This window comes from Rosa chinensis, chromosome 7, assembly GCF_002994745.2.
Source record: "Rosa chinensis cultivar Old Blush chromosome 7, RchiOBHm-V2, whole genome shotgun sequence".
NCBI lineage: Eukaryota > Viridiplantae > Streptophyta > Magnoliopsida > Rosales > Rosaceae > Rosa > Rosa chinensis.
This window is the reverse complement of record NC_037094.1, coordinates 42,452,684-42,472,889: the sequence shown is the minus strand read 5'-3', so window position 1 is coordinate 42,472,889 and position 20,206 is coordinate 42,452,684. Positions and strand designations below refer to the sequence as shown.

Genomic DNA, 20,206 nt, shown 5'->3' with positions numbered 1-20,206 from the left:
AACTACAGACTTTAGAAAAAGCTAAATACTCAATAAATAAAGATGCTATTTATAAAAATTCTAGATTTCAAATATTTTCTCATAGAATATTTGAGCAATTCAGTGGAAATACCACAGCTCAATGTACTGAGGAAGGAACAATGGAAATACCATTATTTGATAAAAAGAGAATAGAAAGATGGAGGAAAAAACATCCAAAAATAAGATATGTTCATATTGGTCTAATCCAGATCACTATAACTGCGTTGTTTAGGCAAGGTTTAGACACACCAATACTTGCTGTAGTTTTTGATAAAAGACTTAACAATCCGCTCCAGTCAATGATTGGAGGTATTCAATCTAATCTGGTAAATGGAATAGTTTGGTTTAACATCAAACCAAATTACTTTATATCTATAACAGATAGAAATATTGAAAATTCAATAAAAATAAAGATTCAACTCAAAAATTTAAGTATGGATCAAAACTCCCAGGATTTAGCAATCCAATGGAGAACAATTCATGAGCTAACCAGGCTCCCTCAAACATCAGTAAAAGAGTTAGATAGAAATATTGTTGAATTGTTCGAACCAAGACCCTTCGACACAGAAATTCAACCAACACTATTATGTTGGAAAGATTTAGAAGTACCAAAACAATGGTTATTTAACAACTTTGTAGGAGAAAGTCTTAGTAGTAGCAAACCAGCTACTATAGAGTTTCAATCCTCCGGGAACAATCTCTACTTTAGAGACAAAAGATCACAAAGTCAAAAATGGCTAGAATTTCCCCAAAAGGGAAAGTCAAAATTGCAAGAAAATAAACCACTAGTCATAAACAATGACAGTGACTTAACAAAGGAAAAAGAAGAAGAAGAAGAAGAAGCTATTGCACTAAAACAAGTGCAAATCCCTATCATGCCAGGGACAAGCTATGAAAAAGAAAGAAATGAAAATAAATAAAGAAATAATAAATTTTTTCGAAATGTATTATATTCCAACCGGGAATGAAGATATTCTTTTTGCCCCTAGCCAAGGGAAAAAGAGATATACATATGTTTTAGGAGAATTTAAATTTGCAGGCTATAAACCATATAGTCTTTGTTCATTAATAGATACAGGAGCAACAGTCTGTGCATGCAGACCTAATGCTCTACCATCAGAAAAATGGACATTAATGAAACACCCCATTAATGTCTCAGGTATAAAGGGAAAAGATATAAAAATTGAGCATAAAGCTAAAAAAATAGCAATATGGTTAAATGGAGTTAAATATATAATACCAAAAATTATAGCTTTTCCAGAAATGAATGGAGATGTCATATTAGGTAATAACTTTACATTTTCCTACTATCCTATTCTTCTCGATATAGGATACATAGCCCTTAATGTAAACAACATTAAAGGTGAAATACACAAAATTCCCTTCCTACCACACCATAAATATAAATGTCACAAAGGTTTCGCGCCAAGCCAGCGTGGTGACCAAGACGTAATCACTGAACTTGAAAAGGCAAGACATGCAAACTCTCCTATTGAAAAAATAGACCACACACAATTAACTATTGAACGAATTGACAATACAAAACCTACCAAACCTAACTACTCTACAAAATTTGGAGAGACAAAACTTCACGTACTTAGTGAAACACACTGGGTATACAAAGTCTTAGAAGAAAACTTTAGTGAAAATCCATTAAAGCTCTGGATAAAAAGTCCAAGATATTGTGCACTTAAACTTCGAAATCCTGAAGTAATAATACGAGTCAAACCAATGATCTATACCAGACAGGATATCAATGAATTTGATATTCAAATAAAAGAATTAAAGGCAAAGAATCTCATAGAAGAAACTATGAGCCCACACTCTAGTCCTGCATTTATGGTAAGAAACCATGCAGAAATTAAAAGAGGAAAAGCACGTATGGTAATCAACTATAAGCGGTTAAATGAGCAATTAGAGTTCGATGGATACTTTATCCCTCGAAAAGATGTTTTAATCAATCAAACCAAAGGAGCTAAAATCTTTAGTAAATTTGATTGTAAGTCAGGATTTTGGCAACTAAAACTAACAGAGGAGTCAAAACCATTGACTGCCTTCAGTACTCCATGTGGACACTACCACTGGAATGTTATGCCTTTCGGGTTAAACATTGCCCCTCAAGTATTCCAAAGATGGATGGATAGTGTCTTTAAAGACCTTAAAGATTTCTGTGTTGTCTACATAGACGATATCTTAATTTTCTCTAAAAACAGAGAAGATCATAAAAACATCTTCAAATTTTGTGTAGTAAATTCCAAAAACACGGAATTATACTATCACCCAAGAAAATTGACATAGAACAAGAATCTATAGATTTTCTTGGAATAACTCTAAATCATTCAGGAATAAAGCTACAAGAGCATATAGTATCTAAAGTGAGAGACTTTCCTGAAGAGTTAACTGATAAAAAACAATTACAAAGTCTATTAGGAATTTTAAACTATGGAAGGAGTTTTATCAAAGGATTATCTCAAAAAGAGATCCCTTTAATAGAAAAATTAAAGAAAAATAAAGAATTTTGTTGGACAGAAAAAGATAAAAGAATTTTAAGGCAAATTAAACAAGATTTAAGCAATATTCCTGAAGTTTATTTCCCAAAATCAGGAGATAAGCTAATCTTAGAAACAGATGCTTCAGATAACTGTTGGGGATGTGTATTAAAAGCAATTCCTGCAGAAAAATGGGAAGAAAAGAATCCTCCCATGTTTGAAAATACAATAAGGGTTAGGAAACAACCTATTCCCAAGAAACTTCAAAAAGAAGAATTAATATGCGGATATAATTCCGGAAAATTTAAACCAAATGAGATTAAATACATAATCTTTGAAAAGGAGCTCTTAGCCATAAAACTTGCTTTAAAAAGATTTCATATTTATTTGGCCCCTGAGAATTTTATCATTAGAACTGACAACCAAGCAGTTCGTGATTTCCTTATTAATAAAAGAAATATTTTAGAAGGAAGAAGATTAAAATGGTACAATCATATTGCGATGTATACTTTTGAGGTAGAACATCTCAAGAGTTCTAATAATTTTCTTGCTGATTATTTAAGCAGGTATGGATAAAGGCAAAGAGATCATAGATTCATCCAACACAGGGTGGATTACTATTGCTAAAAAGGCACCAGCTCAAAGTTCTTCCAGGCCAACCCAGCCTCAGCCAAGGCCAAAACAGCCTTATTTTCAGAACAAAGCTAAACCGGCTTATATCTGTTACGCTGTCTTTGAAGGATTCCAAACAGGCGTCTTTCACAGTTGGGCAGAATGTTGTGCTGCGATAACCAGATATCGTGGAGCATTCTGGAAAGGTTATACTAATGTTGATATTGCTGCATTAGAATATCAAAAGTATATTGCAGCAAAATTAAAATGTCAAGTGCAAAAAACACAAGACATAGCGGCTCAATCATCTCAATCAGAGGTGAAAGATTTCTACAATCCAGGCCTTCCTGGTGAAATTTATAATTCAGTAAATGGAGTATGGAAAGCTCATATTTCAGGAATCAAAAAAGATTTCAGAGTACAGCTAACCCAGCTGGCAACTCAAGTCTCAGATCTAGTAGCACAACTAGACGCTGAGAAGGTAAAGAACTTCAAATTCAAACATGCCAGCCTCCAAGTATTAAAACAAATAAATTGGAGTGAGGATTTTTCACTTGAGAAAATAACCAGTTTTCTCCAGTTGTCAGAATTGTTGGATGATATTATTGATCCAACATTTGAACAGATTAAAAGGATTTGTCTTTTTGAAAAAACGAAAAGTCATCTTCCTGGACATATTTTTTCTGATATTTATAACAAAATCCACGATCATGAGCAGATAATTCAAGATCTGTTTATGGAATATTCAGAATCACTGAATATGAAAGAATTTAATATCCCAAAACTCAGCTTCATCATAAATCATGATGACTGGGAATTAGCAGCGGTTGAATGGGGAATAGTTAACCAGATTATTTTCCAAAGCTTAAATACTGATGAAATAAAAAACTTTCCTCAATTCATTAAAACAATGGTATATCACGTAGCCAAAAGCTACAGACTCTCCAAATATTTAACCTTCAGCATTGTAAGTACAATTGGATGGAGAGAAAGAGAAAAGTTCTTCCAACCATACCAAATATGGTTGTTGACAGAAACAGAGGATCATCAAGTTAACCAAACTATGGTCCCCAATGAAGAAGTTAATAGGGTAATCAGCACCCTAAATTTAGAACACTATGCAACTAAATGTGGAGCTCAACTAAAGCAAGTTGCAGAAGAGGTCAGACAAAGTAATCTGCTTAAACTGACCGATGGAAAAAGAATTTTTGTCACCCATATGGCAAGCAGCTATCAGCCAACTCCTGAACAACAGAAGGAGGCCGAAGACCTGTTGGCTACCATAGCCATAGATGTTACACAATTAGACATCCCAATAATGCTGGCACATGAGATTGAAGAACTAGCATATCTACAGCACCCAGATGACGCCAATTCCAGCTCAAACCAGAGTTTGGGATTAGATGACGTGGGCTACCACAATCTGGAAAACGCTATGGAAGCATAGTGGGCCCCACGGATCCATACCGACAGAAACGACAACAAGATAAAAAGTCTACAGTCGCTTCGAAGGCGGTAGAGGTTTGTAGATATTGTATAGGTGTCACTATAACCTAACCAGGGTTAGTGACTTGATAAATTGTAACTATAGTTAAGGTATTTTTGCTAACCATAGTTACTTCTCAAGTGTATATATAGGAGTGATGTTGTAAGTCAAGGGGGACGGTCCCTTCACAGCCAATCTCCCCTGTAATCCTTTCAAATCCTTGTACACATTTCCACTATATAAATAAAATTTTCTCCGTTTGTGTAAGTGGTATATATATATATATATATACACACGGACGCGTTCCAAAGAGGACGTCCGCACTTTCGCTAAAGTGCAGACGACGGCGCTGCAGCCCAGCTCAGGCCACGACGGCGCGGCGCGGCTTGCCGGAGGGAGGCCAGGGGTCGTGCGGAGGGGTTTGCGGTCGAGTGGAGTGGCCGGCGACGGGTTTTCTGGTGCTGCACAGAACCTGCAGTTGCAGGTGAGGTGGCTGCCCAGAAACCGGCAACCCCGACCTCCTCCGACCTCGAACGGTGCCCAGAAGCCGTCTGGGATGCTTCCGGCCTCCTTCCGGCCCGATTCGCGCCGCCGTCGACGCCTAAGCTGGGCTGCAGCGCCTGCGTCCGCACTTTAGCGAAGTGCGGACGTCCGCTTCAGAACCCGCCTGTATATATATATATATATATATATAGAGAGAGAGAGAGAGAGAGAGAGTGGACCGGTGAGGGTCTGGCAGACTTGTCGTTTCCACGGTGATGACGGATTGGGAGCGTTTGAGAATTGAAGAAAGAATTCATGTAAGCACGTGCTCGGCGCGTGAGTGAGTGAGGGGGAAGGTCGGAGGGCGGAGGCTTTAAAACGTGGAGGGAAGCCGACACTCATTACGCCGGTTCTTTCCTGTGTGGTTGAGTGACAAAGATGTGGTTGGGGTGAAATTTAGTATATATTAAAGCTCCTGCGTTCATCTTGGGGTGAGAAATGACGCTTTTGCCCTCTATTTTCCCTCAACTTACGGTGCTACCATCGTTGTACAAATATCTGTTTTCAGTTTGTTTGGGAAGCCTCTACACTCCAACCTTCGACTCTAGCTCTTTCTTTGGGTTATAAGCAAAACGGATGATCTCTAATGTTCGGGAAGCCTCCATTAACATCAAGAATCACTGTTATCTAACCCGAAAGTCGGTGATCAAAATCACTAGCTCGGTAACACTTCCACTTTGTGAGATCAACATCAATGTCATATTTATTCATCTTTTACTCCTTTACCCAAACTGATTTCATTTCATTCTAGCTATATTAATTAACATGTTTCTGAAAACAATTGATCTGAAATTGTTTTTCTCTGATTTGCAGTCTCTATAAAACGTCGAGCGTTGAGATACAAAAGAGAAGGCGGCAAATCAATTTGCCTTCCTTTCGGAAAAGGTATATAGCAATATCTTGATTTCTGGGATTGATTGGAACAAGTTAAGTGTCGTTATCTTGATACTGATTGATTTTTGAAATTCTGCAATTTATCAAAACAAATACCTTTGTTCTTTCCTTCTTTTGTTAATTAAAGATCATCTAATTCAATTCTTTGTATATGAAACTTGATTTCAAAGTTTGCAACTTTTCCTTTACAAGAATAAGAAAGTTTCCTGAGTTTAGTCCTCCACGGTTTCTATCTCTCCCTGCGCTGAATGAAGTCACTCCAAGTAACTCTTTGGTTTCTGCAATTTTTTTATTTTTTTTTGGCGTGGTTGCTTCATAGAACATAAGCTTTTTGTTGTTTACACTTAATAGAACATAAGCTTTTTGTTGATTAAGCAAGCTTTTATTCAATGAGTGTATCTCTATTCTGCAAACAAATATTCTTGACGGTTGTTTTTGCTTTATCCTTTTTCTCTGTGATTCATGATTTACTAGGTCTAGGTAATTCAGAAACTTGGCAGTGCTTCATATTGTGTGTTTATGAATTTTCATGTTAGATTGGATCTAATTTTTAGTTTTTTTTTTTTTTTTTTTTTGTGTGTGTTCTTTCCCTCCATATGTATGAGTGATTGGGAAGAAAAACAAACAAGAGGTGAAATATTGAATTTGGTTTTAGTCTTTCACATCGGATTGGTTGAAATGTTGAAAAATTTTAAACTTGCAGTGGCTGCTCATGAAGATACTATGTGGGTGCTCTCTGGGTTATCTATGGTTTCTGTTGAGCCCCTTTGCTTGCATTTGATTTGGTTGGGTTACAGAGCTAAATTGGATGCTGTGTTGTTCTAGGTTCATATCGAAAAGTCAAAACTATGAAGTGTTATTAGGTCTGTTCAATTGAACTGTTTCTGGGTTCAAAAGTGCATGCTTTTCCTCTGCCTATGTGGCTATGTTGCTCTCAGCATAGAGTTAACTTTTATGTAATCTGCCGGTGTATATTGATACAACTCACTTGGTCTTGAAAGTTCGGCAATTGCTTCCTGATGCTCTTTTTTTTATGTCAGAAAACTATCTCACAAGATCTGGAGTTGGAATCACTTTTTCCAGGCATGTCTCCATGATCTGGAGTTGGAGAATGGTATTGGTCTTCTGAACAAAGGTACGTGTCAATTGTGTTCAACAAGAAAGTATTTACGTTTTTGTTAGGTTGTGATAAATAGCATTACATCTTTCCATGTTCTAATATGAAGTCATTTTATCAGAGAAGACAACAGTTTGACTGCATCTTTGATTATCTGAGATGCCCATCTTTGCAAAATGGTTTCTTTTGTTGTTTTTAGTTATAGGGTTTTAGTATTTTAAGCTTTTACTGATTGAAGTTTGTGACTTTAGGTTCTGCCATTGGTATTGGATTTGGAACTTTGGGATCGAACCTGCTTTAGTTAGACTTACATAGGATCTAGAAAGGTACAAAAGTATGCTTAGATTGATTTTGCTATGCAGTTTTTTAGTACTTCCACATTATTGTACGAAATGTCGATGTTTGCTGATTCAGACAAATTTTTACGTGTAAATGTAAGCAACTAGAATAAGGGGATTGAGTTTATGCTTTCGGCCAGGGGAGGCAGCATTCTATCATGGATTGGACATGATTATTTTGTTATGGATGATAAGACTGCTGCACATCATGAGGTAATCAACTATTGATGTCATTATTATTAATATGGAGATAAGCTAATGGGAGAAAAAATATTAAAAGAGAGTATCTGCTGTGCAGCTTAGTAATCTATATCTGATGCTAGAGACTAAGAAGCAGATTCGTATTGAAAGAAGTTATATCATACTTCATGTTAATGAACTTCAAAATGCTACTGATTCTTTTGCTTTCAACTGCTCTTTGGGTTGCTGAATTAATTTGATTATGTGTTGCTGTGCGTTTATTTTAGACAACCTATAAATTGCCCTTTGGGTTCCCGAGTTAATTTGATGAAATCATGGACAATATGCAGGCAGTAGGAAACCTATTACTTCAGATGGCTGTCAATTCATATATGTCATGATATATGTGTTCCTGCTGTGAGAAATTGGGTGAGGACCTTCTCTTCCTTTCTCTTCTAGCTTTGTAATCAAGACTAAATAGTGAGATCTTTTCTATTCCATTTCAGTAGAATATTTGCTTAAACTATGTTATATCCCTCACTGATGTATAAAAATAAATTACCAAAGTGTTTGTTTATCATTCTGCTATTGGTTGATTTGGCTTTTGGATAGTGTGTTTGAGGTATATTAGATTTGGTATTGTTTCATTTGGTTTTGACATAGTCTAATTATTGATTCTGTACGTTTTTTGTGAAGAGGTTTTCTAAATTTGCCTTGGTTGCACTGATAACTTCTAAAGTAAGGAATCAATCATGAAGTTTATGAAACTTGATACTACTGATAACTTTTCACGCTATAAGGTAAAAGCACACCTGATTAAATATGAAAGCATTTTTAAAATATGCTGCATCATTAATGAATTATGAATAGAAGGTTGTTACTAAATGACTCTTTTTTCCTTTTTAAAATTTTTTTTTTTCCGCTGCTAATTTCTTTTTAAGTTTCAGGTGATCTCATAATTCAAGTGAAGGGAAGTAGATATTTGCTTCACAAGGTATACTCAACAAGTTCCTCACAAAATCCAATTGATTATTGTAGGCCAATGTTTTCTTGAAATTAATTCAATTCATTTTCACAGGTCACACATTGCAGCTTCAAGCATTCTTCAAATCTTGCATACTCCATGGCTGGATGGACAAAATTTCCACTCTTACACTCTACAAAGCACGAAGCTGACAACCTTTCAGATCAGTTCACACGAATGAGCTTCGTGGTTGTTGTACATAGTGTTAAATGAACATGTGAAATTTTTTTTTCAAACTGAAAACTTCATTTGATTATGGGTAGTTGTTAGTTCACTTAGAACGACAGAAATTGATAACTGTTATGCACCCTTAAATGCAGTTATTTTTGTCTATACAAGCGGTTTCATTTGTAATAATACCAAGTCCCGCAGCAAAGCGCGGGTAAATTTTCTAGTGAGATTTAAAATTTTATGAAATATATGGAGATGTAAGTCTTAAGTCAGGGTTGGATTTTTACAAAGTAGAGTCATTTACTTGTTTTTTGTCGAGTCGTTGTTTTGTTTTGTATTTTTGTTTTGCTAAGGGACTAGCAAAAGCTAAGTGTGGGGTAGTTGATAGGAGCAAAAAGTGTAACGATATTATTGATTATGTGCCTCATTTTAGCCTTGTTTCTCCCTTAGTTTAGTGTTTTGAGTCATTAAGTCATTTTGAGAGTCTTGTTGAGTGTTTAGAGTGAAATAGGCCGAAAAAGTAAAATTCATGAAAATCCTAGCTGGATCAGGATTCCTAACTGTCGACTGTTTTTGCGGTCTTTACATTTTAATTCCCTTTATTTTCTCTAGAAAATTCTGATATTCTCCTGCTTGTTGTAGGAAACCTTGCCTGGTCGAACTCTTGGAAACAGTAATGATGGAGTCATAAAATAAAGCATTAAGATATTTGACCAAGCAATGAAGAAGGGAAATAAAGGAGAAAGACGTTTTCAGTTAGGGAATAAAGGAGAAAGACGTTTTTAGTTGAGGAATAAAAGAGAAAGATGTTTCAACTGGAAAATAAATAACAGAAAGATGTTTCAGTTGGAAAATTAAAGGAATTATGATGCAATCTCATCCGTCCAATGATGAAGGGTATGATCAACAAAAGCCAACCAATGCTCCCCTATAAATAGGCAACGTCCAGAACAGAATTTGCATCACTTCCTGGCCAAAAACCATTCCAAGACTGCCCAATTCACTCCTAAAACCTCCATCACCTACAAGACCGTGACACCATCCATCCATCAATCTACAAAGCTCTTAGGCGCTAAGTCAAGGACGCTCCACCACCACAGCAGAGACGAGTTCATCACCTTGTTGCTAAGCCGCTGAGGAAAGCTTCAAAGTGTAACTATGACTCTACTTACAATTTTTTTTTCGATTTTGTGGGTTTGCATTTGTGAGTTGTGTAATTGGAGACATGAAATTTTCAGAATATTTTTATTAATATTTTTGAGATTTTCAGTTTATTATTGAGTTAATTTCGAGAATTCTTTTATGATGCATGTTAATTACAATCTTGTACCTTTTTACGTGTTTAGGTAATTTTCATAATTAGGTTCATAAGTTTGCATGCTAGAATAACGGTGAGAGTTTTTGTGTGTTTGCTTAATTTGCCAAGAGCAATTGTTATTTGTTAAGACGCTGAGTTAAACAAGTAGTAATTAGTTCTAACGAGTGGTAAAACTCATGCTTTAATGATTAAACGATTCTGGAAATTATGTGTTAAATTCTATGTTTAATGGTTAATTTGCACGTGTGAGTTGATTCGAGGGTTACGTAATACTACTAGTTAAGAGAATTACGCTGAGTGTTTTCGAAAAGTAGTAGTATTAGGCTTGGTAAGGACTTTTTCGATCTAATCCTACATTAGAACGAATCGGATAAATGGATTGATCCGCTGAGGCTTTTCATTTGGGCTCTTATCTAGGCATTTAAGACGGGCACATTTTTGTAGCATGTTGAAATGGATTTTCTGTTTTTACACTTAGTAATTTCTGAGTTGTATTGGTCTAGGTTAGGGAAGTCGATAATTGTATATAGATGTATTTGTTTTGTTTTTATTTTAAGTAGATTAGGAACCAAATTTCAAAACCCCCCCCATTTTATTCTTTTATTTGTTAATTGACCTTTTTGTGTAGGTGTACCCTACAATCCCCGGGCTGAACGATCCCTGCTTATCCTATACTGACAACTACATTTTACAGGGTTAAATTGTGAGGCTATTTCAGCTGCACCAATTTTTGGCGCCGTTGCCGGGGATTGTTAAAATCCCTAACACTTAAAGTGTCATCGATTTTGTTGTTTATATAGAATGCATGCTAAAGTTTTGTTCTACACTTGTGGAATGGTGACAAGTTGCAATTTTTGTTAGGCCAAGCTTTAATTGTGATTTAGTTTAAGTTTTATGAGTGTTACAAAATTAAGCATGTCTTTATTATTGTTGTTTAATTTGTAGAAGTTTTTTTTTTTAAGCATATTGTAAATTGTATGTGTTTCACTTAGATTTTTTTTTCAGCATATTGTAAATTGTAGAAGTTTTTTTTTTCAAGCATGTTGTAAATTGTATGTGTTTCACTTAGATTAATATACTTAGGTTATGAATTTAGCTAAATACTTATGTTACGTCCCGAACCTAAATTTACTGATTTACTAATTATTAGGACGGTAAACGACATTTACTATCACCTTTACTATCGTTTCAGTACTTTTAGGGGGCCCTAAAATATGAATTTTTGTTCGGGTCAAGATTTGAGAAAATGTTCTTCATGAAAGTTGTAGAGGACGTTAAACCGAGCGCGTGTATATGTGGTACGTAAAAATCGGAGTTCATATGCGAAAGTTATAGCCAAAATACTAAAGTTACTGTTCATGGTAAGTTTCTATAAATAGCCGAGTTACTGTGGTAAGTTTCCATTTTCGGAAACTTACCGAGCCCTCTCCCTTCTCTCTCCCCGATTCTCTCTTCCTCTCCGACCTCTTCAAACTTCTTCCGGCCATAACTCCTCCATCCGGCAACAGATTTTGACGTATAAGATGTCGTTGGAAAGCTCTCTTCATTTCTGGGTTCGTTTCGTAGCTTAATATGAACTGTGGAAGGTGCAGCAACGAGAAGAAGAGGACGGTCACTGTAGCAGTTTTGAGTCAACGCCGATATTTTCCGATTCCGGCAGTCTCCGGCCACCAAATTGGCGTCGAAGGTTCGGTTTTTGACATAGATCATTTCCCCTAAGGTCTTTCATTTCAATTTGCAGTGTAGAGGTCGAATTAACAATTTCAATTTCTAGGGTTCTTGGAATTTCTGGAAAATTTTCACCGGCCAAATTGGAGCTCTTTCAGGTAAAATTGGAACTTGTTGTAGTTGAGAAAGAGGTTGGGTTTGTGGAGTAGATGGTGCTGCCAAATTTTGGTGGTCATCAGAGGTGGTTGCCGCCGGCGCGTGGGGCCCACGCGCTGCCACTGTTGGTGATGCGTGGAGGCGTGTAGGGCAGTGTTTTAATTCCGGTTTTTAGCCCATTAAATCCTATAAATTGTGTAGAGCTTGTATGTGAAGTTTGGTAATTTTTGGAGAAACTTGAAATTAATTATGAATTTTTGAAGTTTAGGGTTTCGATTATCGAATTACGAGAATCCGACCGTCGGATATCTCTCGGTTCTGCCTTGGAACCTTTAAATTAACGAATTGGTATTAGTGGTATAATTTGGGCTAAATCCGAGGAGAATTGGGAGGTGAAATTATGAGGAATTGATTTTAGGAATTGTATTAAATTATTTAAGAATTATTCAAGGAATATAATTGTGTACAGGACGACGTACCGAGATATTGCTCGATGACGGAACACGAATGCGTGATCGTCGGAATAGTACTGTGAGTGGACTTTTATTTTAAATAACGATGCATGCATTTATTTTCTTAAAATAATGCTCTAATGATTATTCATATTACTTTTTGAGGAAATGAATTAATTTTCGGAAATTGATTTCGAATTATATCATAGATTTGCTTTCAATAATGAGTTTCAAAGGTTGGTTTTGATTTATAATATTATTTGATGAATTCCTTATTTCCGAGGTAAATTTCCGGAATTAAGCATATCCCTAATCACCGAGTTAAGCTCCTGGAAGATTTTTAAGATGAGTTTCAATGGAGTTGGATATTCTCAATTGTTTATTGACTTTCGGTTTTGGCATCAGGAATGCCTAATTAAGGATTTTGGATTTGGTTGGCTTCTTGGAGATTTTGAGAGATTTTTGGAAATGGGATTTACCTATGCTAATTTCCGGTTTTGGTTACGGATTTGAGAATATTTGGGCGTGTGGGACACGCCGTCGATTTATTCCTATTTCTCACTTATCCATTTTGAGATTGAGAGTAATCTTGGCTTGCGGGGTCACGTCGTTGAATACATGGTTTCTATCTCGTGAGAAATGTGGGGAAGCTACATGGATTTACTGGTTTTCGATGATTTTTCCTCACCATACGCGGGTTATGTGATTAGGTCTCCTCCTCACTGACTTTGTGTTGGTGAGTGGCAGTTGAGGTAGCTTGTTCTCCTCCTCACCTACTTTGTGTTGGTGAGTGGCAGTAGAGGTGATTTATTCTCCTCCTCACGTGGGTGGCAGTGGAGGTTATTAGTTCTCCTCCTCGCACAATCTATGTGTGAGTGGCAGTTGAGGGTAGGTAGAGCCTGGGAGGCTCCATTTCCCGTATGGTGATATCTCTTCCCCATATCCTATCATTTCTCGACTAGCGGGGTGATACGTGCAAAAGCATTCGCCAATTTAAACCCTGAAAATGTCGAGCGTTAGTATAGGATAAGCAGGGATCGTTCTAAACCGGGGATTGAGGGTGCTAACATGTGAGAAATAAATCAAAGAAAGAATATACAAATTTTTACGAAAATTATAAGAACATATACAATTTCACACGAAAATTAGAGAGAGTTAGAGAGGCATACATTTAACACAAAGTTAGAGAACAAAGAATGAAGAAACAATCGAAAATCACAAGTATATATATACATAAAATTCGAAAGGAAGAAAGAGTTCAAATTAGAAAAGGTTATGGAAATCCTACTCCTATTTATACACAATTTACAAGTCATAATTATGTTAGAAATCCATATACAATAAGAATTACAAGTTATATAAGGATTAGGAAGTCAAATACAATTAGGAAACAAATTAGAAGCAAAGTCAAAGTAGGACTCCTAAGTCAAAACTAACTCTAACTACTTTTCCTAAAAATTAGGAACCTATCCCTAAAATTAAGGAGACTCTAACAAACTCACAACAAACTCCTAAAAAACACTAAAATTAAAACAAACACATATTTACTATTCATGGAGACACTATTCACGAATTAAAAACATTTATTTTTTTATTTTATTTTATTTTATTAATTAATTATTTAACTAGGTTAACATGCTACCTAAAAATCTAAGTTAATTTTATTTATTTACACAAACAAGAAAACATAAAGATGGGGGGTTTTTGAAGATTGAAAACATAAATTTTCAGAAAATAATCAAGAACAAAAACGTTTATTTACATAGGTGGGAAAAGAAGAATTTTCGAAGAACAATTTTTCAAGAACTAATCAAGAACAATCCATTCATGCAATCTTTAATCTTTTAGTTACCATGGAACGGTATCAACCAAGAAACAAAGTTACAAGCGCCCAATGTCCCTTGTATGACTTCCCTTTACACAATTGAATAGAACAAGCGCCTAAACAATATATTTCAAATGCAGGTATCACACAATCAAAGCAACTCATGATCTCATGCATTCGAATCATTAAGCACAAGTGAAAGTTTAGTCAATAAACATGCAAATTCAAGTACTCAAAGCAAGTCTTTTCATTACATGCATAATCTGATCTCGACCTTTGTACAAAGCCTTTACTACCATATTGAACTAGGATCAACAAGCGTTCACCTAATTACTAGCTCCAATTACATGCAATCATTCTAAGTTGCGCACCAAAGAACAAGAACACATAAAAGTTTTCCATAAAACAAAACCAGATTATCATTCCATATTTCGGCAACAAATAAAGATCAAACACGCATAAACCAATCAATCATTGAAAAGAACATCCAAATCGCATTCAAAAATCAGATTGTCAACTCATGGTTTCGGTTTTACACATAAGAAAATCAAAACAGAAAATACAAGTACAAAAACACTAAACCGTAAAGAAAACATAGGGAAGATGGTATGAACAACCCTTGACTACGTCCCAAGGTCCAAAGCAGGTCCAAGGCAGCAACACAAGGTAGAATTCACGGCTAGGATGGAGGGTGGCACGGCTAGGAGCTTGTGGATGCAAAAACCTGAAACTTAAGAGCAAACCGGTGAGAAACGAAATTGTGGAGAATATGTTGTTACCCCTGAACGTCTAATACACAAGGTATATATAGTAGAACGTCTCAAGGCACTCCCAATTCGTTTCTACTTGGTTTCTCTTAGTTCGTGTTGATTTAGGACTTCTTTCTCACAAAACAGATTTCCGGCAGGATTGACCTCAGTCCACTAAAACGGCCATAACTTCCTCTAGAAAATATCTATTGATGAGCTGTAAAAATCTCTGGAAACTAGACATCTGTAGCTTTCCAACCATATAAAGATCATAATTTTCTGAGCTTTGAGCGATTTATTGCACTCCGTTGAAGTTGACTGATCTGCACAGGCAGATTTCCGAATCTGTAATGGATTTGACTTTTAATGCACAAGTTGAGTCCAATTCGGTTTTCCTTCACATCACATGCCTCTCACATGCCTTCCACGCCTATTCTGAAGTAAAAACGTCAAGAACTCCCTAGAACCTTCAAGATTATCACGGCAATTCCAATCCAAACTCAACAAGAAGTCCAAATTCCACATTGCTTTGTAATTCGAATCTCTTGTTGCTTCCTCTTCCATGTGCACGGCATATGACCTTCTTGAGACTTCTAGATGCTTCATGATCGTTCCATAGCTCTCCTAGTATGAGTAGAACTCCATATGCAAGTAGGTTTCCTAGTTGAATACAAACTTCTTTTCTGCGATTCTTCTACACTCTTCCGGAACCTTCTTGAGTAATCCTTATCCAACAGGGACTCCTTGTCACACTAGGATTCCTTATTTGAGTAGAATTGGGTTTCCTTGTTCAAGTAGAACTTCTAATTTCCGCGACTTAAGAGTTTGAATCCAAGTCTGCTTCTGATTCCTACTCCAACTAGGATTCCTTTTCCTAGTCAAACTGGGAGAACTTCCATTTCTTCATTTCTTCTCATTTCTTCTCATTTCTGTGCCACTTGTGCATTCCTTAGTCATTTTTGGACCTTGAGACTCCATTTTCACCTGAAAAACACTAACTAAGTTAAATTGATCAAGATAAAGGAAATAACTTAGCAAAATATAGGGTTTAAACATTATTAACGTCGCATTTTATGCTCCTATCACGGGGCCTAGTCTGATTTCCGTGTAACCAGCGGGGCTGGTCTTATCTTGTTGAGTATCGGAGTTTCGATCTTTCCTCTCAGTTGTTTGTGACTAGCGGGGCTAGTCGGTTTTTTCTTGAGCGGAGCTTCTCGTGATTTGTTTTCTAAATCGTTGCATGCATCGAGAGTTTTTAAGGAAATAAATGTGGGAAAGTATAAAATCCATTCGGTTTAAAAATTGTTTATTTTTGTCCACTCACGCTAACGTATTTTATGTACTTTCCCCTAGGCCCTTCGGTTTCAAATGCCCAGTTTGCAGGCGAATTGGTTGAGGTCGGGCGTACACGGAGTTGAGGCATAGTCAACAGCATGGCTTCCGCATCTGCCTTTGAATTAGGTTTTCCTCTTATACCTTTCTGTTAGAATTGCTCTGATTACCTATGGGATTTATGCTACTAGAGTTGAGATGTGTGTTTTGTGAATTGGAGACTGATGTTGATTTGGGGAGCAGGGTGGCTCTAGGAGCATAAGGATGAATTGATTGAGAAGTGTAAATGTTTTCTACAGGTTTGGGTAGCCCATTTTAGGGGAAGTTCCGCCAAATTTTGGGTAGAATTTCTTCTATGGTGGGCCCCGCAGGGTCACTTCGGATTTCAGGGTGAAATCTGGGGCAGGTCCTGTCAACTTAATTGTTGTAAGTGTGTAAAATCGTATGAGTAGACAAGGGCTATTTTGTTAATATTGGCCTAAACCCTTCATTAGTACCTTGCTCAGGTCTCTTGAGGTTGAGGGCGACCTTTATTAGCACTTGGAGAACGGTCTAACACATAAGTTAATTTTCCAGCTGAGTAAGGAGCATATAGATGGTGTCTTAGATTGGGACCCTGGGTGATGGGTTCAATTGGATCTCAGAGATACTATAGAATGAGCCTAAACCACTATGTGGGAGTAGCCGATAGGGGCCTAAACCTCAATAAGGGAGTAGCCTCCGTAGTATCACTAAAATGAGTCCTCCCTTTCACTTACCTCTTAATCTGGCCATTCGGCATTCTGAAACAAAGGAAAGAGACTTATGTCTGGGCGACTATCCCTATATCATATCTCACCAATAGTAGTACTTGGAATCAATTGAGATATTAACTATATTTATAATAAATAAAAAAATATTGTGTGACATGCTTTAGGTATATCGGATTAAACATGACTTTGTTTAGGGTAGCTGTTCTATAGTCCCATTGCACAAACGAAGTCCTCTATTCCAGTACCTAAGTATGTAAATGTAAAAGTAACTTAGAAAGTTTAGGAAAGGCATAATTTTTGTATTTCGAACCTTGTATATGTTACTAACACTTGTGAACAAGAAGAAGAGTCCAGGCTGAAGGACTATAAATATTAAGCACTGCATGGGAGGCAACTCATTTCAACCAAAGCTGTGGAGGAGCCATCAACGAGAGTTTGACATTTCTATCCCTTCACTTGCTTAGGTTGAATTGTACTTGTTTGTTTGTTTATTTTACCCTTCCCTTATTTTCATAGCCCCCCATATTTAGGGTCTATATACCATAGTTTTTGCCTACATTGAGGACAATGTAGATTCTAAGTGTGGGGTGGGTTTACACCTTTATTTTCAGAATTTTTTCAGTTTAATTAGAAAAAAAAAATGTTGGTTTTAGAGTCTTTTTGTTTGTTTGAGTCTTAGGATGCCCTTAACATCTAGGATGAATATGTCTCTGAATTCATGGTTCAAGGTTTTCACAGTCGAAATAGGGCTTAATTGAATTCTATGGTTAATCAACATTGTGATGCTTGTATGAAGATTTGAGATAGGATTGTAACTTGGTTCATTAAGCATGCTAGGATTAAGTCTAATTCATTTGACCCTAAGTGAGCTGTTGAGCTAAAATACTTTCTTTTCGAGTGCTTATTGATAAATTCAGAATTTCGTGGCTGTATTTGCAAGACCTCATCATTCTTTGAAAATCCAATGATCATTTGCTATAGATTTTAATGGACTAGAGAATACTAGAACTCGGCTGTTGTGACTGTCAAAGCTTGTATGTCATAATATGCCCTGATCCTGGATAGGATAGAAGGCATTAGGCTAACCACTATAGCCAAACAAGCATGTGTCCCCAATTGTACCCGTCGTGGGACTCCTTAAAATGAACCCCTTTGAGCCTACGTTGAAAACCTTTGTTTCATCACCCTCACTACCCTACCATGAGCTTAGTACAGGATATCTCTACCCTTGACTTAGGGACTTAGTAGAGCACGACGATGAAAGACAAGTATGGGGTGGGGAAAACCCAAGAGAAAAGAAGAAGGAAAACACAAGAAAAAGATTCCAATAAATTAAAAAAAAAGAACGAAAGAAAGAAAAAGGGCAAAAGAGAAGAAAAATTGAAAAGAAAACTCTTGGGAAATTGTTTAAGTGTGGTTTTGGACTTTCAAATTTGTAGAAGGCTCAAAGTTGAAAATTAGGCCTTTGTCCATTTCCATGTTGGTTAGAGTGAAGGTTGGGCCCAAAACAATTATAATTGGCCTACAAAAATGGTGACATAAGGTGATCCATATATGCTCTGCTAGGTCTTTAGGATTTTTGTATCCTTAATCTTCATTTCGAAAACCCTAGCTTACCCCCATTACAACCTGTTTTAAGTGCTTGCTTGATCCTTGAGATGGGCAGCCTTTGGTTAGTAGAGTCAGGTACGCAGTCGAGCTTATGGTTTAGGTCCATTTGTGCACTTAGTCATTTCTTGAGCTCTTTAAAAATTCTTCACAAAATGCTTTTATTGATGAAATATGCAAGCTGTTTGTTGCCTTACAATTTGTTCTCTTGCATATACTTGAGTGTGAAGCTTTTAAGCATAGCCATTTCTGAGAGAAAATTGAGAGTATGCCCTGTGAGTTTGGATTGGATTTGTTCGAAACATGCTATCATTCACTGTATAACTTAAGTTCTCCATATCTTGCTTAGTCATATGAATGTCACATGTTTATTAACCTTGGAATTATCTATGCAATTTTGATTAACTGTTTAAACGTGAAAGCCATGAGTATGGAGTCTCTGAGACAACAGTTAGGGGAAGTAGAGTCATTTATTTGTTTTTTGTCGAGTCGTTGTTTTGTTTTGTATTTTTGTTTTGCTAAGGGACTAGCAAAAGCTAAGTGTGGGGTAGTTGATAGGAGCAAAAAGTGTGACGATATTATTGATTATGTGCCTCATTTTAGCCTTGTTTCTCCCTTAGTTTAGTGTTTTGAGTCATTAAGTCATTTTGAGAGTCTTGTTGAGTGTTTGGAGTGAAATAGGCCGAAAAAGTAAAATTCATGAAAAATCCTAGCTGGATCAGGATTCCTAACTGTCGACTGTTTTTGCGGTCTTTACATTTTAATTCCCTTTATTTTCTCTAGAAAATTCTGATATTCTCCTGCTTGTTGTAGGAAACCTTGCCTGGTCGAACTCTTGGAAACAGTAATGATGGAGTCATAAAATAAAGCATTAAGATATTTGACCAAGCAATGAAGAAGGGAAATAAAGGAGAAAAACGTTTTCAGTTGGGGAATAAAGGAGAAAGACGTTTTCAGTTGAGGAATAAAAGAGAAAGATGTTTCAACTGGAAAATAAATAACAGAAAGATGTTTCAGTTGGAAAATTAAAGGAATTATGATGCAATCTCATCCGTCCAATGATGAAGGGTATGATCGACAAAAGCCAATCAATGCTCCCCTATAAATAGGCAACGTCCAAAACAGAATTTGCATCACTTCCTGGCAAAAAACCATTCCAAGACTGCCCAATTCACTCCTACAACCTCCATCACCTACAAGATCGTGACACCATCCATCCATCAATCTACAAAGCTCTTAGGCGCTGAGTCAAGGACTCTCCACCACCATAGCAGAGACGAGTTAATCATCTTGTTGTTAAGCCGCTGAGGAAAGTTTCAAAGTGTAACTATGACTCTACTTACAATTTTTGTTTCGATTTTGTGGGTTTGCATTTGTGAGTTGTGTAATTGGAGACACGAAATTTTCAGAATATTTTTATTAATATTTTTGAGATTTTCAGTTTATTATTGAGTTAATTTCGAGAATTCTT

The 20,206-nt window shown here is 36.4% G+C and overlaps 1 long non-coding RNA gene across 1 annotated transcript; it reads left to right on the top strand.

The window, feature by feature from the left end:
• The first annotated feature begins 7,083 nt into the window (after nt 1–7,083).
• LOC112180119 lies at nt 7,084–9,078 on the top strand. Its single transcript, XR_002928115.2, has 6 exons — nt 7,084–7,180; nt 7,414–7,488; nt 7,602–7,713; nt 7,968–8,109; nt 8,377–8,674; nt 8,759–9,078. It is a non-coding gene; the product is annotated as an uncharacterized LOC112180119 (long non-coding RNA).
• The last annotated feature ends 11,128 nt before the right edge of the window (nt 9,079–20,206 follow it).